The 26639-nt window shown below is 40.0% G+C and overlaps 1 protein-coding gene across 3 annotated transcripts in view; it reads left to right on the plus strand.

Moving 5' to 3' along the window:
- Window positions 1–26639, plus strand: part of TRPC4 (transient receptor potential cation channel, subfamily C, member 4) — a 154800-nt gene that overhangs the window by 296 nt on the left and 127865 nt on the right. The window contains exon 2 of one of the 3 annotated variants that reach the window (XM_014966259.1): window positions 147–571. The gene's annotated coding sequence lies outside the window, so the exon portion shown is untranslated. Of the gene's footprint in view, window positions 1–46; window positions 572–26639 lie in introns of those variants that run through there. The other 2 variants (XM_014966260.1, XM_014966258.1) reach the window with 2 other exon arrangements.

Consider the following 26639-nt stretch of genomic DNA (forward strand, 5'->3'; position numbering starts at 1 on the left):
GCCCGCTGGAGGCGAGCCTCGCCGCCGGCCGGGGACAGAGCGCATCGGCGAGGACCGACAGACCCCCCGCCTTTGCCCCTCCGCCAAAAGGCTCTCTTTTTTTGCCATTTCTTTCGGCGTCTTGCCTCCCTCCCCACGCTGCGCAGCCTGCGCGCCGGAGGGAACCGTCGTATGGGAAGGAGCTGTTACTTTTTACAGCCAGCATGAGGCTCCCCGAGGGAAGGAGGAGATGCCGCGCTGAGCAGACGGGCCAGAATCTGCCTCCCATCTGTTGCACCGGAGCCCGGCGGCAGGCGCGGTCCCCCCGGCTGGAGGTGACGGACACCCGCTAACTCGTGGGCGTGTGTCCGGGAGCGTCTGCGGGTGCGGCGAACATGAAGAGAATAAAGTAAAAAAAATGGGGAAAAGTGGCTGAGGCGGACGAGAGCCAGTGAAATAAAACGAACACCTTGTGAAGGGATTTAATTTACAAAAAAGGGATTGAAAGGGGTACTACTTCCAAGGGAAAAAATGTGACCTGTTAAAACGGGTGAAGGAAGATGCCGGCTGTCAACGCATGCACCTAAACCAAGTAAGTTCTCGTCAACTGTGATGTATTTTCTTATTGAATCTTTGATTACCTTCTTAGCTCTCTACAAAAAAAAAAAAAGTCTTTAGGACAGTCTGAAGTAACTTTTGCGCTGACACAAACATAGGGCGACATCGTGCACCTCCTTGGTCACAGCCCAGAGGAGCATTAAGGTCCCTTTCTGTCCCTGCTGTGTAATAAACGTGGGGTTTGGGGTTTTTTTTTTCGCTCGCAGCCACCGTGGGGCCGTGGGGAGCGGCATCCCTGGGTGGTGACACCTGCGGGACAGCGGAGGGGCCGGGGGAGGGAGCGGGCAGGGGATCGCTCCCCGGCGGGCACAGCGCGGGATGGAGCCCCCGCATCTGCCATCCCCTGCGGGGAAAAACGCGGGCGGCGGCGGCAGGTGGGAGCCCCGCCGGGCCGCCCCCTCCACCCGCGGCCGCTGCCGGCCCGGAGGGGGCTGCGGGGAGGGAGAAAGGCAGGTGGAGGGGTGGGAGGAGGGCACGGTGGGACCAGCCGTGCGTGGGGCGGCTGGTGGAGGAGATAAAGCGGCCGGTGGGATTCATCCCTGCGTTGGGTTGACACTTAGGAGATCCCGGCTGTTGCGGGGATGGGACAGAAGCCCTAGTCCTGTTGGAAAGAAGCAGCTGACGCTCTGGAGGCTTAAACGTTGATAGAAAATCACGCTCTGCAGAGGGGCAGAAGTGCGAAATTCGCTGCAATTGGCAAAATCTGCAGCCTTGTTAATCTAATAGTTCCCTGTTTTTACATGAAAATGTCGTTTATGCACTTTTGTTTTACTGGACTCAAGTGAGAGATTTCCTGTTAGCATGGCAACCAAAATTTATATTTCCCTAAGCGTGCCTTGTAAGTGAGAAGTCTCTTCCAATACTAAAACACCTTTTAGGTGGAAGTAAATAAAAATGCTTTCCAGGCAGTGTTTTTCTTCCAGAGAACAGGTACTCCTCAAAAAATGAATGAAAAAACGATAAACCAGAGAGTGCATCTTGGTTTCATCTGAGAAAGAAATCCTTTTTCTTTTTTTTTTTTTTTAATAAGAATCAGTGCACATATAGATTTCCTACAGAATACAATATATACAGCATGGAGAGTAGTTTATTGTAAGTCCTACACGCTAAACTAAATGCCAACATTACAGCACCTTTACATCCAGTCTACCTGAAGTTTCAAATTTAATTGTACTGCAGTGACATAGCACGTTTGGGGGTTTACATTACCTTCTTCAAAGACCAGACCTGGATAACTTATAAACATTCTCTATCTGAACATACAGATGTATCCGTAATTTAACCTCACTCACATAAGCAAGAGGTTTATGTATAGTCAGAGAAGCCAGGTACCAGAGTGAGACTGCTTTAGAGCTGTCTTAGAATATCAGAAATTCTGGACTTACAGAAGATCTACGTTTACACCCTTTTTTCAGGCAAGACTCAGAAATAGGCTTTGTCCTTTAATATCAAAACAGCTGAAACTCTCATGGCAGAGTTTGGGTTTCCTTTGGTGGTGTGTTCTATACTGAAGAACCTTGGTTTTGCTTGTACAAGGATGGGGTTCTTTACTGTAGTTTTTCTTTTTCTTCTGTTGTTCAGACTTCGGAACAGATGAGACTGTATTTGGAAACAGCAAAACAAAAATATGTCTGTCTTTTAAATTCAACTTCAGCCACTTATTCTGACTCTATATATAGTAGTCATTGCCCTTAAAATAGCTCCAGAAAGAAATTCCATTTCTTCTTATCTCATCTTATTTAAAGCCAAATACTGCCAGTCGAAATTTAAGTCAGTTGAGGTCACTGTATATCTGGTATAATTTTGCTTTATCTTCTTGAGTATGCTTGCTTACTGGGTCCCGAGCAATGTGGCTCGTTCTTGGTGAGTCTGGATTAGCATTACTCCAGTGTGGAGAGCCCACCAAGTATATATTGGAGGACACATGTAGAGAGAACTGTTAAAGGATTAACTTTCACCTTTCCCTGTGTGTGTATATCGCCTCATTTAAATGACAACTAAAAATGAGCATGACGGCTCCTCCCAACACCTGAGACCTCTGTCCATGCCAGTACACTGTTTTATCTGTCAGCTTTTTCTGGGTTGTGATTCATTGGACTGAGGAGGCAAAATCAACAGGGAAAATCCTGTGTAGCATCTCTGCCTGCCTCTGGTAATTCTGGTAATCAGTGCTAAAAGGGACTGAATTCCTTTTGAAAATGATGGTTAAGTCACCATGACTTGTCTTACAGGAAAGCAACACAGAAGCATTAAGAAAAGATTCTGTTATAACCTGTTTCAAGAAAGAGCAGACAAGAGGAAACATTACTCTATTCAGACACTTAATGGCTTTATGAGTGTCAGATTTACCATTAGATTTTCTATTCAGATCTAAGTTGTCAGGTTATATTCGGTTTTCCTTATCCAATATATTTTAAACTACTGAAAGCAGATTGAAGATAAAACTTTGTCTATAAATCAGTTTTCCATCACCATGTTTTGGAAAAAAAACCAAAATCACAGCAACTGTCTGTTTTAGAAGCCCTGAGTCCACTGAGGAAGGTAAAAGACAGACTTGTCCTCTGACTCTAAATAGTGTAGCGTAGGGTTAGTAAAACACCAGCAGCAATGGTGCCAGAATCCTTGAATCCACTGTGATTTGTTGCTGCAAAACAAATTCACCTGACTAAATACAGATTATTATAGTTTTATATAGTGAACACAGAGGAAGGCTGAGCAAATTAAGTATTTTTGTAACAGATATCCATGCAGAAATCCTTCACAGGTGGATTAGCTTTCAGTCAAATAGAATTTGAAATAGTGAAAAGAGGAACACCTGGAAATAAGACATAATTGCATTGCACACAGAAGTATTCAAAGAAATTAAAGGGGTTTAGTGTGCCACAGAGACTAAAGTAACAAAGAAATGAAAATTATTTTTTACATCAGGTTTTTCTTAGAGTTGTGGGTTGATTTATTTTCTTTCTTCCTTCAAACTTCTGTTTTGGTTTGAATTCTCAAAGTAATTCTTCCACTTTTTTACAACCACTTATTTCTAATTTAGATAGTGACTGGTGCGAGACAAAAACTGAAAAAAAACTTGGATAAAAATTACCTTTTTTTACAGCTAAGCTATTTTTCATGAAATGTGGGCTGAAGTGGGACAGGAAAACTTCCTTAAATTTGAGTGAATTTTACATATGTCTAGGAGTATGAACGTGTCAAACCTAAATTCTAAAGTCTATGACAGCTTCTGCAATTGCTTGGTCACTGAGCCTGTGCTCAGTACACCCACGTGAAAAGCTTCTCACATACCTGTGCCTGTCAGATGAACCATTTCAATGTTTCAATATTATGTGGTATATTATGCGATCGGTAGAGAGTAGAGAATTTTTTTTTATACTGATCCTTCCTGAAACAGAGGTTATGGGATTATTTTGGAGATACTTTCACCTATCACTGAAAGCTTCTGAGAAGCAAACAGCCTTTCCTCAGGAGGCAAAGGCCCCTATCCCACCACTGGTACATGGACAGTCAGTGAATGGCCAAGTCCTGTGGTGGTGCCCCTGAGCTCTTTCAGTTCTAGCTCAGCATGTGCTGGTTTCCCATTAGTATTTGTCTGACACATGGATACTAGAGTCCTTGTGTCCTCGTACCAGCAAGTCATGCAAGATACAGTTCAGTTGGCTTAAGGTATCTTCCCTGACCGCCAAGTGCCTCTCCAGGAGGACAGCAGTCTTCTGTAGGTCTTGTAGCATACAGGCCAGCCTCTTGTGGCTACATCTGATATCCTGAACTGACATGAAATACCTATTTCCCAGCTATTGAGGTGAACCTGTAGTGTCTCTCTCTTCCTTTCCTGGAAGGAGAAAGGCAGAAGCAGAGAGTGAACAATCCTCTGTATTTTGTCATCTCTTTTCTAGCAGGACAAGCATCCTCCTTTCTCTCTCTACTTATCTCTCCTTTCTAACTATCCAGCAAGACTCAAGACAAGAAACCCACCTTCTTAAGCTAGGTTAGCTGAATCCCAGCTGTGCAGAGGAGGCTGTGTCAGGGCAGCATAAAGGTTGAATAAGCACAGAGGGCAGTAGTGAGATGCAGGACAAGCAAGTAGTTGCTTTAATCAGGCTAAAATGCACATTTTTTTTTACAAAAGCTATGCATACACATGGCACACATAGCAAGCTGCTGTGCTAACTTTGAAACAATCTGTAAATAGCATGAACTTACAACTGCCTGTTGGTTTTTTGCTTCTGGGGGTTTGCCAGCTACCACCCCTGCAATCCAATTTCCTTACACAGGATTCTTCAGAACGTATAGTCTTATACAAACTGTCAATGACTACCTAAAACAGTTGTCACTTTTCAGCTCAGGTAACTGGTTCTCACGTCGGTCTGAGAGAGGCAGCAGCTGCCAAAGAGCCAACAATTTTCTCACTGAAGGCCAAGTAGAGAGGATGATTATTAACCCAGGCCATAAAGCATGAAGAGAATTAAATACAACTATGTATCTAGGCCAAAAATGTACGGTAAGAAGTTGTCCTGGCCTGAGAGCTTTGCTGCTTCTTACAAGATGTGGGCATTCCACCAGTAAGGATCTTCCTGCAGTAGACTCCATGTGGGATCAACTGAGAATTCAAATTTCTCACTTTAACCATCATTTAATCAAAGTGCCCACTCACATCACAGGAATTAGCAGTCCTAGGAAAATCAATGCAGTCCTGTGTTCATTAGTTTAATGGACCAGCTTTTGTCTGTGTTCCTTCCGTATTGGCCTATATCAGGGAAAGAATACTAAAGGGTTCTGTTTTGAAGATGAAAACTGCAATGTTCCCTGAAATACAGATGTCTTCAGCAGATTAGCAGTTTGGTCTCAGACCTGAAAGTACTGGATTTAGAAGACAGCACCAAATTTATTACCAACAAAAATGTCATTGTCTCCTGTGTTTAAACTTCCTTTTTTCTAAAAATTTATATACTTTAAATTTAGTTTGGATTTGCTAATATTTTATTTCATGCATTGATTTGCTACTATAATTTTAATTGTAATAAGCAGAACAGGCCAATTTATGTTTGAGTAGAAGAACAGACAATAGGATTGTAGCAGAAGATACAGGGTCATATCATGTCTGATTTAAGATTACCCCCAGTGTATTTGTATATAGTAATTTACATCAAAAAACATTTCTACTGACAAATCTTGAAAAAAGCTCTAAAACAGGATTTTTGCACCAAAGGTCAGGTTCTTTTCATCTAGCCACCACAAATTTGATTCCCAGTTGTAAACCAAACATCTATCTTCCTTTCTGGAGAGAGAGAAACCTCCAGTGGACACACTCGTCCATCTACTTCGCACACATGACATAGAGTAGGAGGAATCACTCTTTGCAGGTATTTGTTGTTGCTGATTGCTGTTGGATTTCACACAGTGAAAGTAAAGCAAGATGAATCTCACCCTAGTGGTTATCAAAAAATAAGAAAACTTGTTCAGAGGGGACAGAAAATAGACGTCTGTTCTCTTCCAAGATATCTCAAGGTCCAGTTTACCTTCATGGTATTGATGCAGACATGGTGACGATAACTAGATGACTGCAACATAACTCAAATATCCTGTTGTCTGTTCTCAGGGTTTTTGAGAGTTTGTGGTTGGATTGGGTAGCTGAAATACTGCTTGTAACTGTGCCAGGGGAAACAGGAGTGTCAACTGGACCCTTGTAAAAGAAGAACACACAGTTCTGAGCACTCACATCCCACCTCCTGCAAGTGCAAGATGGCTCTCTTCCGGAGAGAACATGCTGCATCTGCAGAGCAAGGGAAAGCAAGCACAGATTCCCTTCAGATGCTCTCAGTATTGCCATCTCCACAATGTACCTTTGTCTACTGAATACATAATTACAACAGAAATTATCTTTCAGTGATGACATACTTGTTTTAATCTCTGTTCATGTGGAAATGTTCATTATTATCAAAACACTTCAAAATAAATCCCTTCTGCTGTGCTTCAGCACTGACTGCTACATACAGCCTGCCTATCTTCCATTGGAAAATAACTGAAATATCCCATTTGTGTTTTGCTTATACTGACAACATTTTGTTTTAGATTGAGAGATGTTTGCCTTTCATTTTTGATGGTAATCACTTAAAGCGATTAGAGCTGCAGTCAATCTCTTGAACTTGTTTATGCTGGCGTGGTGAGTTTGTTTTTCAAATTGGGTGCGCTCTATAGTACATTTATACGTGCAACACCATCAGTTTCAAAAACATACGATTTCCCTATGGTGTCTTTAACTCTCTAGCAGATACCCTACAGAAGGAATTTTGGCCATATATAAAACGAAAACCAAGTTGCCTACAGAACAGTTGTCTAATTTGCTTTAAGCCTTGTAGCTACAAAACTGTCATTCAGAAGGCAGTAACTACTTGTCTTTGAATTCATCTAGACACCTTAACATCAGACCTGTGAGTCAAAGGTAGTCTTTATAGCTTTCAGAAGGAACCTAGTAACTTCGTAGGATGATTCATATGGCCTGTCTTGAAGGAAATTAATTGCCCTCTGCAGGGGGTGCATTTCTTCCCATTGGTAATAAAGGAAGATGCGATGACGAACCAGCCTTGGATGTCAGTGTTTTGGATTCCTAGGTTAGCGAATATGAGTCTTGCCTTTATTTTTCAAATATTTTAAATTGAAGTAGTTCATAGTGCCACATAATGATTGATAAACCTTCTTAAGTCTAATATAAAGACTGTGCTATATTAATTTTTTAAAACTGATTAGTAACCTGGCACCTATGGCACAGAGATTACTTGTTGCGAATTGATGGCGTAGGTAGATGTTGGTATGTAGGTATTTGTATTAAGTCCTATGCTGTGCTTGTATTTTTTTCTGAAAGGTATCAGGCTTAGTACAGAGCAATTGCAAAATAATATTTTGGTCTGCCCACTTATATAAAAATACTTTATTCATGATTGTTTAACTTAGTGATATTAACTTGGAGCATATTTGTTTATGCACTGAGGCCAGTTGTACCAAATACTGACGTGATTTGAGATGATTACATTTATTGCTGCAGTGTCTTTACATAGAACTAAACTTCCACATAACTCTTTTTATTTTTTTTCCCTTGATTGAGGATTTGCTTCTTCCACAATACTTAAAACAAGGACACCCAGCAAGGGTTTGAATCTCCCTTCTTTTGAGCGTGTCCACAAGAGAGGGAAGCAGGGGATGTTCAGTGAGCTGGGTTGCATTTCAGTGGTCAGGCCCTAGTCCAGCCTCAGAGCTGCATTGACTTACTGAACTAGCTGAGAGCACACACTGGATTTTGTAAAAATGGGTTAGGATAAAAGAAGGATTTCTCACTCACCCCCAGAGTGCTTCCTCTTCGCTCCCTTCCTAGAAACAGCCCTCGTTTCACTGCTCCCTCTGCCGGCTTTAGGCCAAGTGGGAGCTTTCTTCCAGCTGAAGAATTCCTTTGGGTTAACTGCAGACAGGGTCTAGCTTTTTAGATATTTATAAATTTTTTAAAAAAATAAACCCAGTGCATAACTTAGGATCTGGATGTACCCCTTCAATGCGCTCTGTCATTTTAATTTTATTAAAGGAGCATTACTGTCATAACTGGCTATTTCCTTGCTTAGCACCTTCAGTGAAGCACCACACTGTATTACCAATGTCTTCTTACTGATGTGCTCCTGTGCATTCATCCCTGTCCCTTAAGGTCGGATTTTCCCACTCACTTGGTCAGGATGTTAAGTCCAGAAATTGTAGTCAGTATGTTGTCTAGAAATTGTGCTCTTGGTGGCACTGAAGAGCATTTCATTTCGCTTTAGTGTTATGAAGCACCAGAGTCTCTGGGGAAAAGCCAACCACCTAACCCTGAGGAGAGGTTTCAGCTGTCAGTCCGTGTGTAGGGCTTCAGGTCTGTCTGATGAGATGCGTTTAAGGAACTCCTTAGCTGGTCAGTTCTCTAAGCTTCACTAGTTCTTCAGGGCACTGCTAGTAACACCCAAGAAACAAGTAACTTAGCCCAGTGTATCTTGCCCTACCCAAAGCCTGCATGTCAAGGTACTTATTTTCAGGAAGGATCATCGCTGGGTAGTAATTCTACTCAGTAATGATATACAGCCGGGCTTCTCTTAAAACCATTTTTTTTTTTTACTTTGGGCAAGGTAGTAAGGGCATGAGTGGGATTTCAAGGTGGAGAGAAGTAAGTTGACATTTCAAACCAAAAATGGACAAAACAGTAGATGTCTTCATTTCAAAGCACTCATATAAATGAAGGTCAATGAAGACCATGAGTCTATTGAGAGATACAAAGCACATTCAAATAGGGCAGCTCATGCTCATATTCTCCATGATATTCCCAATGACAGTTAGATAACAGACATCTTTCAAGGCTTGATTTCATTCTGGAAACATAGTGGTTTGGTAGACAAGTATTCTGGGGCAAAATGACGCTTTAATCATCTTATTCTGTTATTGTATTCTTGCCTAATTGGTATTTACTGTTATTTTAACACTCTTTACTTAAACCCTTTGCTGAAAAATAAAGCCTACAATAAAAATTATCTGAAAGAATCAACAAATAATAGCAAAGCTTTCTGGTCAGCACATGATGGTGTTCGTTCTGAAGAGATAAGATACTACCTGTTTTTTTGTAATTTAACTGTAATTGAAGAAGGTAACAAAATGTAAAGAAGTCTTCTTGTTCTCCTGAAAGCAATGCTTCGCAGAGTGCTTCTCATTAAGCATTGACATCATTCCTCAGTATAAGGCATTTGCTTGAATTCAGGTTTAAGGAGTGTAATTTGAAAGTTCAGGTGAACATTTTATATATGATAACACAGAAAAATATCAATACTACACAAATTCTTATAGAGAATCCAGCATCACTTTAGCATTTTTACAGGTGACAGAATTATGTTAAAGATGTTTCTACAATGTGTGTTTGCCTTCTCCTTTGGAGCTGTTACTTTGGTTTACAGAGATGCAACTCATTATTTGATTTTTTTTTTCCTATTCCTTTATCATAGCTGTCTGAGAAAACTCCTTTTATTACATGGTCTTATTATATAGGTAGCTGTCCTTTAACAGGCTGATTTTATAGCCAAAGATATCATATTCAAAAACATTTTCAGCAGCTTTTGCACATCGTAAAGCTTCCTAAAATCCCACTAGCTGCCTGCAGTTCGATTTATTTGCATACTTAGATTGCAACAGTGTGTGCTCTTTGGGCTTGGAGAAATATAAAGATCACAGGTGAATTTAAAATGATGGTAATGGTCATAGTAATTTGAAATTCTAGCACCCTGATGTGAAATTTTACAAAATACAAAATGAAACAATTGTGTCTTCTCATCAATCATACATGCATTGGTTCAGATGGAAGATGTAATTTTGAAAATTTACCGCCTTGGTTCCAAGACAGTTATAATGCTCTGGCAGCTTCTTGTTTCTTTCAATAATTTAGCAGTTTATGAAAAATATATTGTATCTCCTCCTTCACTCTGATGCATTCAATGCAATTACAAGTTGTGTAGAATGTAGTCAAAAATCTTGCTGTTGTTGAGTATTTTAGAAAAATATGTAGGCCTGAAACATTAATCTATTTGCCATCATTGCCATGGTTGCAACCTGCATCTGTGCAATGTTGGGATGGTTCTCAATCATTTTCTTCATTCGCTATCTAAATATTTTTTTCTGTTGCAGTTCACAGACTCATATATTGGATCTTTTCATGGAGGGAAGCAGTGAATCTTTGCTTTAAGTATAATGCTATAGCTGACAAGGACTAAAATCTCACTGCATCTCATTATATGAATTCCTGCATCTTTCTGTTGCTGGGGAATGTGCTGTAAGAATGAAAATTAAGTAGGCAATGACACGTAATTTTTAAACCAAACCTCTTTTTTAAGAGTTTGTAAAACATTCAGGAGCCATTCTGAACAGTTTTTTATAGAATTGCCAGAAAACTGATTGCCATTTCAGGATTATAGCATATCAAAGCAAAGAAGTTAGCCTTGGAAGTCTCTATTATAAGCAGAACTCTAGTGTACTATTACATATTCAATATGTTCAAGCTGTTATGCATACTTCCAGTAGATCACGTATATTTCATTGAACATAAGGTAACACAGTTTTGTTTTAACATTTTATCTACTTATGTCAACTGTGAAACCAGGTGTTGTGTTATGAAGGAGTCATCAAAATTTTTGTCCCATTTCCTCAACTTTGCTTAATGTCTTGTGACATCTTAATAACTCTTCTGAGCAATAGCTCAAAACACTGCGGCAGAGCTGATACCTAACGTGGGCATTTCGCTACCAGTTTTTATAGGAAAGGTAAATAATTCTGATTCTGTTTTGATAATTTTGAAGAAAATAGTAGTGTCTTTATCCATGATCTGAAAGATTTACAAGTGCCTAAATTGTATTTTGTGACAAAATATGCTTATAGATATATTTTTTTGTGTATATATATATATAACACACATCTTGATATACCCACATAACAGAACACATATGTATTTACATGTATAGAGATATTTATGTGCAGTATGTGACTGAGACACACTAAAGGTTAATTTTTGCAGTGGTGAGTGAAAGAGAAGAGCTACCCAGAGGTCAGAAATACAACCCATTAAAGTGTCTATCTTGTGTGTGTACACACAGTTATCTGTATTGCGTTGGCTGGAAACACTTACCTCTCTCTACACTTGCTTATATGATTTAAACGTTTGAGTCCAGTTCTTGGCCAAGTATGGCTTCTTTGCCACCCCAAGCAAGTAAGAGCTGGGAATTTAACTATGATGGCAACCTACCAGGACATGGAAAATTTGTAGCCGTCCAGAGGCTGCTCCTTTCCTCACAAGTTTAGAAACACGCAGGAGGTGGAGGCTTCTTTAACAGCCAGCAACTTCTGGGCATGGAACTGACAGCTCTGACACTCTGCTAACTTAGACACAGCTCCTACTAGGGAATTTTTGTGCTAAGTCTGGTAGCAAATACAGCTTGACTAGGACTAAGCCAGTATCTTTCACTTTGTTTATTATCCAGAAGTATTTTTTTAAAAAAACTTTTATGTAGAAATAATAACTCTTCTGTTTAAAAATACAGCGGTCTATCAATCATATAAGTCTAACAAAAGCATTTTAAACTGTTTGATCCTTAGCTGAACTGCACATGGCAGCTGTTGGGGAAAGATTCTGAAAAGAGGCAGGATACTCCTGTGGTCTGCTGCTTCAAAACTTCTTCATAAACCTGCTTCTGAGTGTAGAGACTATGGTGTGCATGATATAAAAAGACAAGGTAGTTGATCCTTCAGAATCCTGCTGGGTGCTTCACAAAGATTCATGGCAGTGGCAGAACCCTGGGAGCTGATTGTGTTTTTGTGATCTCTTCCACTCGAGAGTAAGAACTGTTATGAGAACAGAGGAGGATACAGGCACAGAGAAAAAGGGGATTTTTGAGTAAGCAGTCTACATCATCTAAGCCAATCTGGAAAATATCAGCCTGGCCTGACAGTTCCAACCCCTCTGTGGCATGCTTTTGAATATGGTCCTTCTCAATTGGTTCAGAAAAACAGTTACTTGAAATATCTGATAAATCACCCTTGTTGACATAAACAAGAAGAACATAAACAATATTATGTCTTCTTGTCTTAAACCTCCTGATCATCTATGTACTCGCCTATCTACAAAACACTGAACAGGGAGCCCCTTTTTTGCCTGGACCTGTAGAGTAGCTGCACAGGGTGATTGAGTCTAAAGGAACTGGAGAGGACAAAGCCAGCAAATCCTTTTGATTTCTCTAGATAACCATGTGCGAGTTAGTCATAAACTTGCCCTTAGGAATTACTTTTCAGATCTCGATCTCATATACTCAAAAAATACTTTACATTTGTCAGAATCGTGGCACAGAAAGGTCAAATTACTTCTGACTCATTATCATTAATATCTACTGATCATAGATAATTTATCTAGTTCCTTTGATTGTTAGCTAGTAACTTACAGAATGGAACTGGTAACTTCCCAGATCAAATAAGGGTAAATGCTAATACAAAGAAAGAATCAAAAAAGATTTGACTGGGATTGTCAGGTCAGAAATGAAGATGACAACCAAAAGTTGTACACAATATAGGGTGGCTAGTTCAAGTGAAGTCTGTGGCAGCTGTTTCGAAGAACATAGCTAAAGCACAGACTCATTTTTGCTGAGTTCCATAAAAAGGACCCTTTTCTTCATTGATTGGGTGATAGGTTTTCACAGACATGTTTTCACAGTTCTGACATTCAACTGCTTATCTCCTTGTTGCTGATAATCATATATTCCTCATACATTCAATTTTTAATAATTCAATTTTTTTACTGTGTCATACCAAAAAAATATCCCCTGAGGTCTGTTCCAGTGTCCCTGGAACATAGACATACCTGAGGGCGTTGGGATTCCTCCTCCAGCTGTCTAAACCTTGAATGCCAATGTAAAGAAACTGAGTAGCCCTCTTCAGGAGCTATCATTGTCTTCAAGTTTACTAAAGGCTGAAAAAACCTCTGAAAGTCCTTCACTGAGTGAAAGATCCTGCATGATGCTACCTTAATATGTCTAGACTGCTGACAATTAATCTGTTCCTAATCAGAGGGCTGAAGTGGAGAAGAGTGACAACTGCATCTCTCCCATTTTCCTCTGCTACCTTTCTGGGTTTCAGTAGTAGTCAGAAACAACTGAATTAAAATGGGTAAGTACAGGCACCCCCAGGTTTCCTATAATGCTAAAAAAAGAGAAGAGGATATGTCTGTATCATGTTTTATTTAACAACAAAAAAAAAAAAGGAAAGAAGCTGCTATAGGATTACAGGTGTAAAATGGATTAGAGATGAGAACAGAAAGCAATAGTAATTAAGACCAATTTAAAAGAAGGTTTAACAGCTGTTCAATTCCAAAAGATTAGAGACCGTTTAAATAAAACACACAGAATAGGAGGAAACACACCAGGGAATAGACAAATATTGAAGAGATTTCAAAGAGGTTTTAAGAGTAGATAAAACCATGGTTTGCTGAAGAGTGAAGAGATGGCTTGAAGAACAAGATTAAAAAAATTGAGTGGTACAGTAAAGCCAGATCACAGTGAGCTGAAAAGCACTTGCCCTGTAATTTGCTAGTGTAACTGACTGAAATGGGTAGTAGGAATTTGAAAAATAGTATTATTTAGGATATACAGTAACCAGAGCTATTGAACTGCACTTGTAGTGTAGCAGTGCTGCTGTACTTACACACGTGTAAGTCTACATTGCTTTCTGACCTATAGTACCTGGAACATTTAAACAGAAATCCTACATTAATGAATTGATTTATCATTTCCTTACCCCCCAGCTCTGCAAAGATTTATTCCATACACTATGAGTGATCCCCTGCTCAGCTAAGTCAGAGATTTCTTTGCCACTGACTTTAGCTGTGATACTACTTCAACTACTCAGTAGTCGTTATGCCTTTGATATTTCAGCAGCAGTCAAGATCCAAAGATACTACAAGTGGTGGGACAAACTGGATTACTGAAGTGTTGGCAGTAGAGGGTGGAACATTTTACCATATACCATCTTGGAGATGTCACATGAAAGAAATCAAAGGGTACATGAGAATGTGCTTAAAATTGCCTGGGAAAGCACAAAGAAAACAAAATATGATAATACCACTGGAGCCTTAAATAACATCTGAGTGACACCAAAAGTCAGCTATGTAGTATCATGGATGTAATTGCTGAACTGTAGCAGTCCTGGCAGCTTTTGAGAATCAAATAAATCATGTATTTGGGTGATACAAAATTCTTAATCGTATTTAAGTCTCAAAATATTTTCTAGGTGTTGAATAAGAAGCATCACAGACCAATATCTACACTGAGTGTTGACAATCAAGTAGGAGAGACTCCAAACAAAGAAAGAGTTGTAACAGGTCTTTTAAAATTAATATGCTGTACTTGAACAGAGAGATGAAGCTGGGCAATGGAAACAATCCTTTTTTCACATAAAATCAATTGAAAGTGTAAGACTACAATTTTAAGTGTCAGCTGATCTTGATAATTTGTGTTTTTCAAAGTGCTCTATAAATTGAGTTGTTACTGTCTCTAGAAGTAAGTGTTGATTTCCTAAGTATAGGGTATGTAAATCTCATTACTTGTGTGAAGTAACTCAGTGAACTCATAAACTGTGGTGGATTAAAACCTGGAAGATAATAGCTGAAATGAAGGAAATAACCCATGTTGAAGTTAATAGAAGTTTTTTGACTAACTTTAATACAGGCACAGCCTTACTGCCTCCATCTAAATTCTTTTAAGCCTAATAGCTTGTGTTTGACAGTGGCAAAAGATATATATATATGTATAAAATATATTTCTAGACAGGAATCCAGTAATACAGGAAGCATATACTATGATTTTTGTAATACTCTCCCAAACTCCAACCACTTTCAGTGCATGGTCTTTGTTTGCCAGACATGGTTTCTCTGTTTTGTGTTCCTTTGCAGATTTTTGTTGCATTAACTCATCCAGTCTTCTTTGTAACCCATATACACTTTTAGCATCTTCACAATCCTTCAGCAATGAATTCCTTAAGTAACTGCCTGAAGACTAACCAGCTCTTGTTTTTCTTGAATCTGACTTCTACTGCCTTTGTTTGATTGCTCCTGGATCTTGTACCTGAAAAGCCCGTGAACAATTAATCCATGTCTGTCCTCTTCTTGACGCCCGTAATTGCACAGATTTGTATTATACCTTCCATCTGTCATTATTTTACAAAGTGAAGATTTGTAACTTACTTAGTCATTCTACTTCTGGAAGCTATTCTGTAAGTTTAATCATTCTGCTGCCCTGCTCTGAATGTTTCCAGGTGCTACTGGCTCCTTTTTGAGATAAGGAGCCTAGAAATGCATGTTCAATCCTTTGTGCCACTCTGAAACTAAAAACACATATACATTTCCATTAGTAAGAGTGAAGCAAATTCTGTTTGACAGGAAATGGGTGTATTAATTAGAGAAAATTAATCTTATCTTTTGGGAACCATGTCTCCAAATTATTTGCCTTGCCCCTTGTTATGAAAGAAGAGTTACAGAATACTTTATTTTTCCTGAAGCCAACTTGGCAGAGGTAGCTGAGACGTGTGGGAATATAACTGGTCATGACTCATTTAGGCTTAGACAAGAAAAAAAGATTTATAAAGTATCTCCTATTTTGTTTGTGGAAGTCTATTTCAATCCTGGGAGCATAACTTCTATTCTTCTATTTGAAATAAAGATCAAACAGCTTTGTAAAACCTGAATCATTATCTTCTGGAAATGCTTGCTAATACTAGTAATCAGTCCTTTTAATTCCTGTGCATGTGTTTAAATTCTGCTTATTACTCACTGTAGCATATGGATCTCATGCAAATCGTACAAGAACTTTCATTATTCACTTGAACTTTAACTACTTTTGCACTCTAATGATTCTCTGTCTAGCTGAACTAGTCATTTTGAGTTTGTTAAAAACACATCTCAGTCAGGCCTGTGGAACTGTAGAACTTAAGAGAATAGGAGTTTACTGAATCATTAAATACTGAAAATAAGAGCAGGGAGGCTACCCACTGAGCCATTCAGAATCCTCTTTTCTGTCTTTTGCACTCTAATTACACATATCACAAAGTTACAATCCCTCTTTTTCTTCAGACTTGAAGTATAAAATTTCAGTGTATGTGTTTCTTTTCAAGACATCCAAGGAAAATAAATCAGAGATCCTTTAACAAAAGCTTAACAGTATGTTTGATTTTCCAGTTTGCTTGTTAAAGGGAAAGGAGGCATCATTAAATCACATTTCTCTCACGTCTACCTCTAAAATTTAGAATTTGTATTATAGTACTGTTGAGATACATTCATAGGCAAGTTCCCACTCACTTGACATTGACAGAAACATAACCCAGCTGTGGGCTATAGTGATTCTTATTTTCACCAGTGTTTGAAAACTTCTTGTGTTTCAAAGAGTATTGTCATAGAATCATAGATTCAGAGAATGGTTTGGGCTGGAAGGGACCTTTAAGATCAGCTAGTTCCAGTCCCCCTTCCATAGGCAACACCCTACCACTAGACCAGGCTACTCAAAGCCCCATCTAACCTGGTCTTGAACACCTCTCGGTAAATCATGCTTGACCAATCTGATAGCCTTCTGTGGTGTTGTAACTGGTTGGCTAGATGAAGGGAGAGCAGCAGATGTCATTTACCTTGACTTCAGCAAGGCTTTTGACACTGTCTCCCATAACATCCTCATTAGAAAATTAAGGAAGTGTGGGATAGATGAGGGGGCAGTGATGTGGATTGAGTCCTGGTTGTGTGACAGAACTCAGAGGGTTGTCATTAATGGAGCAGGGTCAAGTTGGAGGCCTGTGACCAGCGGTGTCCTCGAGGGGACAATACTCAGCCCAGTCCTGTTCAACATATTCATCAATGACCTGGACGATGGGACAGAGTGTGTCCTCAGCAAGTTTGCTGATGATACCAAACTGGGAGGGCTGGCCGAGACCCCAGAGGTCTGTGTCACCATCCAGTGAGACCTGGACAGGCTGGAGAGGTGGGCAGGGAAGAACCTAATGAGGTTCAACAAGGACAAATGTAGGGTCCTTCACCTGGGAAGGAAGAACCCCAGGCACCAATACAGGTTAGGGGTGGATGTTCTGAGAAGCACTACTGAGAAGGATCTGGGAGTCCTGGTAGATAGCACACTCTCCATGCGCCAGCAATGTGCCGTTGTTGCCAAGAGGGCCAATGGGATCCTGGGCTGCACAGGGAAGAGTGTGGCCCGTAGGTCAAGGGAAGTCATTCTCCCTCTCTACTGCATCCAGTTCTGGGCCCCCCAGTTCAAGAGGGAGAGGGAACTACTGGAGAGAGTCCAGCGTAGGGCAACAAAGATGGTTAAGGGGTTGGAGCACCTCCCTCACGAGGAAAGGCTCAAGGAGCTGGGGCTCTTTAGCCTGGACAAGCGAAGACTGAGGGGAGACCTTATTTATGTTTATAAGTATCTAAAGGGTGAATTGAAGGAGGATGGAGCCGGACTCTTTTCAGTGATTTCCAGCAATAGGACAAGAGGCAGTGGGCTCAAGCTGGAACACAGAAAGTTCCATTCAAATATTCGGAAAAACTTCTTTATGGTGAGGGTGACAGAGCACTAGAACAGGCTGCCCAGGGAGGTCGTGGAGTCCCCTTCTCTGGAGATCTTCAAGACCCACCTTGATGCAGTCCTGAGTGATGTGCTCTAGGTGATCCTGCTTTGGCAGGGGAGTTGGACCAGATGATCTCTAGAGGTCCCTTCCAACTCTGAAAATTCCGTGATTCCATGATTCTTGGCTGTGAGCCCACATTCCTGGCTCATGTTGAGCTTCTCATCAACCAATACCCCCAAGTCTTTCTTCTAAGGGCTGCTCTCAGTCCACTCTCCACTCAGCCTCTATTTGTGCTTGGGATTGCCCCTGCCCACGTGCGGGACCTTGTACTTGGCCTTGTTGAACTTCATGAGGTTTGCAGAGGAATTACCTAACGCTACAAGGTGTTGTCTTAGTTATCGTATATATGAACACCTGAGGCAGGGGGAGGCTGAATAGGTGAAAGCGGTAAAGTCCATGGCTGAACCATTTCCAAACTTTGAGGAACATTAACCTTGGAAGTGTTTCACTGTCTACGTTTCCCATCCTGTCTTATAATGAATTTTTAATTGCACACAATACAAAAGCAATATGTCATGCACATCTGTGGCAGAACATTAGGGATGACAATCCTGTAGTTCAGGAGTGCCACAAAGTCTATAACTCAAGTCACTGCTATATAATCTGAATAAAACACTTGTGCTTTTAATTTTGTTGTGTTGCTGGGTTCTTTCCTCATCAACTAGATTGCAAAACTTTTTCCGCTTTTGATGTGTTTTGACCTGGGATTCAAATATTTGCTCGATTCCAGCAGTGCCCCAGTGTCTTGATCTTATTGACATAGATCACGCAGTTTGACAACATTTCTCCATACCAACCTTTGGGACATCACAGATTTGCATTACTCTCTCAGAAAGAAAAAGGCTCAGCCTGCAATGGCTCAGCTCAACTTTCGCTGAAAATCCTGACAGGTTACAGAACACCGCAAATAAGGTTTAGTCATATTTGACTAAAGGAAAAAAAAATATGAAAACAGAAATGAAACGGTGACATGTACAGTATCCTTGATGTCCTTCAGTTTTCTCTCTTGGGCATCGATGAATAATCCTTACTGTTAAGGGTGGCCAATTCTGGTTATGGGACACAGGGGATTCAACCTAATGGATGGGAGGCTGCAGTTACATGTCCTCAGGTCCAACCTGTTGCCATGCTGAGCATGTCTTCCCAAAAGAAACATATATGCATGTGGGCACATACATATACAATATAGAGAACATGGCTGGCCACACAGATTGACACAATCAGAACACAATGCCTTTACCAGCATTTCCACCCAGCACTCCCATAAACATGAACACTACAGAAGGTCTGATCCTGTTCCTCCTCTATATGCCAGTCCCTCTGGTTGCTGGCCTTAAGCACTCTGTCTAGCCAGTAGGTGGTCCCAGGTCCCCTGATCTCCCCTCGTTGCTGGCACCTGCACCTAATAAAACCCTTAAGCTCACTGTCCCACTCCAAGTGCTGGTACTTAGGCCTCTTACCCTACTTGCCTGCTAGCCAGCTTGAAGTTTCCTAGCTTTCAATCCCACCCACTCAGAATAGAGAGCATACTTGCACAAAAGATGGTAGAGGTAGGATTTCTACCATCTAAGATAGGTAGAAATAGGAAATAGGTGCAAACCATGTAGGGCTCAGTCAGACAAGCGTACTGACCAGCAACCTGGCTGTCTACACTTGACCGGCCCCTTGTATCTCATTGTGTCTTCCCTCCCCCCATTTATTTCTTCCTAATCTGACATGATCCCTTCTTTTTGCTGTTTTTGATCATTCCTTTAAGCTTTCCTCTAATAACTTTTACACATTCCCTGTCCCCCACATCCAGACATCCCATAATAAGTTTTACACAATCCCAACATTCTCTTCCCCCTGCATCTCACAAGAAGTCCTTTACCCTGTAGGCAATAAGCCCCCCTAGTTGGCATGGCTTTCTGGGTAGAGTGTTCTGCTTGACTCTTCTTGGAGGGGTTTCACACCTCATAGTGTGAAACCCCTCCGAGAAGAGTCATTGTGAATTCACAGTGTGAATCGCCTCACAGTGACTGAATTATTCCCATTCTAGATTCTCGGAGAGCAGCCGGGTGCAGATACTCCCTTTGGATCCAGTGGGCTTTTGGGGTTCCTCCACCTGATACAGTTCATCTGGTACTCATGGGTCACCATGTTTACTGCAATTAGCCTTTAAGTAGACAATGTAACACATATTGTCTTCATGGTTGAACTACTGAATGAGCTGATTTGTTGGTAGTCATCCTAATGGGTAATTGCACCTTTTTAGTTCTCTCTGAATAAAGCCCTGGATTCCCACTGTAATTTTTATCACATTTGAGTACAATCAGCTCACTCAAACTGGACAGCGAGACAGCAAATCACCATTCAGGGAAAAGCAAACTGAAAGAATGCAAATCAGAACAAAGTTTCTCGATTTTGCCCTTTTAACTCCATGTAATGCTGCTGGCCTTCTGATGATACTAGTTGCACACATGGTACTCCTTTGCTTTCTTGAGTGTGTTGAGAAGCAAATGTGCAAATATTTGCTCAGCAGTACCCTCAGCAGTTTCAGGGTAGGCAAATAAGTAGCTCTTTACTGTAGCTCAGTGTAGAAGTGATACCGTTTTCTTTCAGTGTACATTATAGTGAGAGCTAATTTTGTACTCTTCAGCTTCCTGGACAGAAGATAACTAGTCCATCATTCATACTCAGGCAGTTTAAACTGTGACAGTGCCACTGATGCATCCAAGAATATTTGGTATTTTATAAAATCCTGGTTTACCTGGAAGAGTCTATTAGACTCCAGATCTTTGTTTTCTCCTCTACTGAATGTACGTAAGTTGCTTGGAAAGAATATTGTTGCTTCGTTGTTAAAATCTCTGTGATCTTTCATTAAAATTCATTCCTACTGTGATGACACCTACAGACTCCAGCTAGGACTTTGCTGAGCCCCAGATTAATCTAGTGCTTGGACCACTAAGCTCATGATACTAGTTTAAAAACAGCACTCCTCATATAAGATCTTAATGTCTCTACAATTAAGAGGTCTCAATTCTGATTAATCAGTTTCTCCCTTTTCTGCTTGATGTCATTGCACTTATCTGCTATGGTCCAAAGCAGATGTTGTTTACCCTGAAGAATCATATTTCCTAATGGCACAGTTATTAATAACAATAGCACATTATAAGACAGTAATAAAACACAGTATAATCAGTCAGTGATTGGCTGCAATTTATCTAATTTTACAGAGATTAATAAAGAAATAGACTTCCAAAATTTTAATTATTCATTGCTGTAAAATAACTAAGAGTATTTCCATTTTAAGGCTGATGGGAATGAAAAGTATTTATGCACACATTTTGGAGGCAATTAACAACAAAAATTATTATCTTGTATATGAGAATTAAGATAAATGTGTCGTCCTGAGAATTGAGAGTGAGTCATAGAGAAGCAGGGGAAGAGAGAGGTCCTATCAGCCAGCCCAGATAGACCACTCTGCTCCTTCAGTGCTGCTGGGAGTGTATCTAATGAAGGAACAAACTGCAAAGGCAGACATTGGAAATATATTCCCAAGCAGGGCATCTGGATCTTGCAGTTGCCAAGTGTGGTCTGTTTATGCTCATCATAAATGTTAACGCTATGACTAGAAGAGAAAAAGGAGGAAGAGGGGAGGACAAAACAGCAAGAGTCGTAGCAGTAGCAGAACATAGCAGTAAGTCATCCTTCCTGAAATGGAGTCCTTATGTTATGGGAGATGAGCCTGTACTTCATTGTAATCATCATGTTATGCACTTGCAAGGTGTTGGTAATAAGTACTGCCTTGGAAATAATATTCATCCTTTATAAAAGGACATAAACATTGCAGATGAGTATGGTTAAACTGTACATTTCACTTAGCTAACCATAATAAGAAAAAAATACCTTAAAAAAGAGTCATGATTTGGATTTTTCATAGTACTTTTAGTATGCAGTAGGAACAGTTAAGAATGAAAAGACAGTATATATAAAAAATATTGCTATCAGTGACTTCCAAACAGGAGACTGCACTAGACTTAGAGCAGTGAACTGTATAATAAACACTGTAGTATGTGGGTGGTGCTACTCCTGCCATTCATATAGAGTAAATAACTGTTTCACTTTTGCTTAAAAAAGAATACTTTAAATTGCAAAATAAATGTCATAGTATAACAAAGCAGTGAACTTTTAAAAACGGTACTATATCGCTTGTTGTTTAAAGCTAGAGAAACTAAAATTGAAAGATTACTTTTTAGGTACAAATTTTCTGGACTTTTCAGTCTAAGATATATTTAAATATGCAGGGAAAAAAATTGCATGTGAAAAAAAGCTTAAAAAGATATTCAGATTTATTTGAAGATAGTCACATCTATATTGTTCACACAGGTGATACTAAGTACCTGTACACACTTGCAAATTCTAGTGTTGGGGTTTTTTTCCTAAATAGCTACCTAAGGAAAGTCCTGGCCCCTGAAATTGATAGCGTCCAAATAGCTTGGTAGAAGAGATTAACTTTCTGTAGAGCTTCCTTTTATTAACAATTGTTACAGAAAAATGGTATTTTTCCTGCACAGAGTCATCTTTCAATAACTGTTATTATCGCTGAACATTTTGACTTCTGTCTTGGACAATCCAATGTTTTATTGCCAGTAGGAGTCTATGTGCCACATGAAAGTTCCCTGGATGCTTCAATGATTAGTTGATAGTGGAGGGTGAACATTTGCAAAGCATTCTGTGATACGAAAGAAAGAAGAAAAACCTAATTTCCAGCTTTCTTAACTATCACATAGACATAAATGTGATGGATATTTCTGGTCTGATCTACTGTCAATCGAGACTGCTGATGCTATTTTAATTGCCTTTAATAAGATGAAATTGTTTTAATCTGGTGATTATTATTTTTTTTTTCTCAGAAGAAGGATGTTTTCTCACTACTGTTTGTTCAAATTATGATCTTAGTCCAGTTCAGTTTCCATGAAAATCGAGCATGACAGGGTTTAAAAATAGTCCTTCACAGGCACTCCTGACTGGATGAGCTAGGCTTATTTAAAAAGGAACAGAGACAATGCCAACTGACAAGAAGAAGTATATTTACAAAAAGCATGCCTCCTACTATACCTGTGTTGCTAATGACAGCTGTTTATCTAAACCAGTCTTAAAATACTCTTGACTATGGTGATTCCACCATCTTTCCTTCATTATGCATACAATTCAATAGTTTTTTGCTCATATCACAGCTAAGTTGAAATAAATAAATCAAAACCAGAATAAAAGTGAAGAAAATGCATATAAGTAGCTTTAAATAAAAAAGGTATTTTAAAAGTAATTGCTACCCTATACATAAATCTTTTGCAAGCAGTCCGAGAGCAGCAAATAGAGACTGTTAGAAACTTTCTGCTGTGCTGTAATGAGGATGTGGTGTCTTTCATTGTGGAGGCTTTCACTATTTGAGTCTAAAAGGAATTCTAAAATATATTACTTTTAGTAGATATGATTTCTAGAGCTCTTAACATTATTTTTTTTAATTGTTAAAAACAGTGTTTTTGAGCCAATCTAGTATGCCTGCATGCATTTTGGATGCATGTACAGGTAGATCCAAAAGCTTAATCCCAAATCCATTCTAATTCATGAATGTTGACTTCATTCTGAGTTTTGAAGCAGGTCAATCTTCAATTTCTTCATTAAATTCACTAAGGGCAGTATTGGACATTCTTTCCCCAGCAGGAATGACAATAACAGCTCTTCTGTATGCAGCACTTGTCCCCGGTAACTCAGTTTTACAATCCTAATTCTGTGAGTCACTGGGCGACGTGACTCACCCAATCTCACCTAACGGTATCTCCAATTCCAGCCCGATGCTTTGCTCACCAGGTAACTGAAGTACAGCTATTCTGAAATCTTTTGTTTCCCTTCCTAAGAGTCTCTCCTAAGCACATTATGCAAGCACCATCAGACTTCTCACTGATACAAGAAGAACTTTGACTATATATGAGTATATATATAGTTCTGCAAGGTGGAGCTGCATGCAGGAGTTCTCTTATTCAGTCTTTCAATGTCTATGGCTTTTCATCCCTTTGAATGGAGGTGAAGGGGGTGTGCGCCACTCCTCTGAAATATTTGTCATTCCTAAACAGGTGCTTAGGGTCTAATTTATGTACACAGTGAACTCAAAGGCTCCATTACTTTTAATAGGGAAGGATGAATGTCTTAGGGAGGAGTAAAAAAGGCTAAACATGGTAATGTGATCTGTAAGTGGAACAATTCCATAAAAAATTATTAGACAGGCCAAAGTTAGATCCACTGACAACACATTTAATTCTTTTTAATTGGACACACTGCTTGTATTTCAAGTTAAATTAGCTTTTCATTAAAAGTTGCTTTTATACAGTGGTTCTAGAAAAAAATAAATCTCTGCATGTGCAGCAAAAAATTCTCCTCTGGATACTTTGTCACCTGACATTTAAGGATCTGAAAATGTGGCACATTTCTTGAAATCCTATACATAATTTTGTAGCTAAATTCTGGCATGTATCAGTCTAACCCCAGATCTTTGTGTAGTTTCCTTTATGTCTTGGTTTTTTGCTTTTCAGGATATGGTGGACAGGGAGTGATGTAAAAATAAATCAGTAAAACAGAAAGCTACTAAGTAAAACAAAATGACCTTTAATAATATTCTCCTTAGAAGTTTGCTTCATGTAAAGTGGTACAACTCAAGGAAAGACGAGACGGTTTTCATAAGCCAAATACATTCAATCTTTTTATGCCCTGTGCGTTCACAACATCACTTGTGATGACTGTGTATGGCAAAGCCTTCTGAGTACATTTAAACCCCATTAAGCCCCACTGAGATTTAAGTAAGTGCCAAAGTGCTTTCTGAATCAAGGATAGTCTTCTGCTAGCTTTGCTTGCAGGACTGTTTTTATGAAAATACATTTACTGTTTATATTCATGTCCCACTTCTAGATTTAAACCCACCTCAGGTGCCATTTTAGCAAAAAGCAATGGTCCTACTCATAGCAGCCATGTAAAAGCAAATGACAGAGTTGGTAGAGAAGAGCTAAGAGTGTAAGGTAGGAAGCCTGAGCATTCAGTTTGTGCAGAGCATCCCCTGTGCTGCTTTGGCTGCACTGTCCCTTTGCCCTTCTCCCTAAGGTCTCAGTGTTAATGCACTGTCCCTCATGATTGCACTGAGAGAGGGGTACCATGCATATCTCAAGGATACAGACAGTAGAAGGCTGTTCCTGCCATGCTCGCATTCAGAACCCGTCAATCACTGGCCTTGCTTTTACAGACCTAGATAAGATCAAGCAGGAGACATGAAAACGCTTATTCAGCCAAACAGTAGGTTTACTGGCCTGAAAAAGGACCTGTTTTTTATCTTTTTGGGGGTGGTGGAGTAAGGAACTTCTTCCTGCTGGGATGGGATTTCCTTTTGTTACGTTCTCCAGCGGTCTTAGGACCTGAGCAAGTCTTGATAGGGAGGACAATCTCCTAGGGTACTGTTTGGCTTTTATGGATGGATTTCTAGTTAGGATAGTAACAAATGCTCTTTGCATAGTGGTGCAATTATTTTAGAGGAGTTTGAGGGAAAGCTATGATTGGAGAGCTTTTCATTATTTCTTCAGTCTTTCACTGGTTGTCCATTTCATGATCCAGCTATCTGAAACCCAGCTTCTTCTCTATCTCCATCGTCCAGCTGTCCATCATTTGCAGAGATTTTCTCTGGGCAGTGCTACAAGTGTTTAAATTGCCGTGGGCACTGTGGCCATATAGTCATGGTGTGGTTGTGGTCATTTTTCCTTTATCAGGAAAAAATCCATATGTTGGTCCATGCCTGGTGTCCCACAGTGAAGTAATCTCCTAAGCACATATGCTCCTCTCTGCAGCACGCACAGTCATGAGAATGGTTTCCTCCTGTCCATCCCAGTTAGTCTGTGTCCTCTCCAGGTCAGCCTGTGGCTCCCTCATGGGGGTGGTTCCCAAGTTCATGCTGACAGGTCACCACAGATATAATGAACAAAGATGGACTACAAAGATGATTAGGGACCTGGAGCATCTCTCTTACGAGGAAAGGCTGAGGGACTTGGGTCTTTTTAGCCTGGAGAAGAGAAAGCTGAGGGGGGATCTGATCAACACCTATAAATACTTAAAGGGAGGATGTAAAGAGGATGGGGCCAGTCTTTTCAGCGGTGCCCAGTGACAGGATAAGAGGAAATGGGCACAAACTTGAACATAAGAAGTGTCATCTAAATATGAGGAGGAACTTCTTCACTTTGAGGGTGGCAGAGCACTGGAATAGGCTTTCCAGAGAGGTGGTAGAGTCTGTCTCTGGAGACATTCAAAACCTGCCTGGACACGTTCCTGTGCAACCTGCTCTAGGTGGACCTGCTTTGGCAGAGGGGTTGGACTAGATTGTCTCCAGAGATCCCTTCCAACCTCATATCATTCTGTGATTCTGTGAACATTCATAAAATCACATTCCACCTCAAATACCAGGGGGGTGGAATTTTATTCCAAGTACGTGTCTTAAATACTTAATTTTAAATTATTCCAGAAACTGGCAAGTCTGGAGAATTAGCCTTCTATGTTTTTATGTTCTCCTTTCCGAAGCTGCTTTAGCTCTGTCCAGATTGCATTGCCTTGTTTAGTGATAGCAATTGAGTTGTTGCCTCTTGTAAGATGATGATATGTTTGGCAGTTTTCATCCCGTGTGGATGGTTCAGTCTTGTAATAAAATGTAATTTGGTTTTCTGGGCTAATGTACAATTGGAGAAACAGATCTTCTCAGGTAATAGCTATTTTCCTTTGCTGTTAGTGGTACTGCTGCTAAATTGTTTTCCTCAGCATTGCAT

This window comes from Calidris pugnax, unplaced genomic scaffold, assembly GCF_001431845.1.
Source record: "Calidris pugnax isolate Ruff unplaced genomic scaffold, ASM143184v1 scaffold20, whole genome shotgun sequence".
NCBI classification, from domain to species: domain Eukaryota; kingdom Metazoa; phylum Chordata; class Aves; order Charadriiformes; family Scolopacidae; genus Calidris; species Calidris pugnax.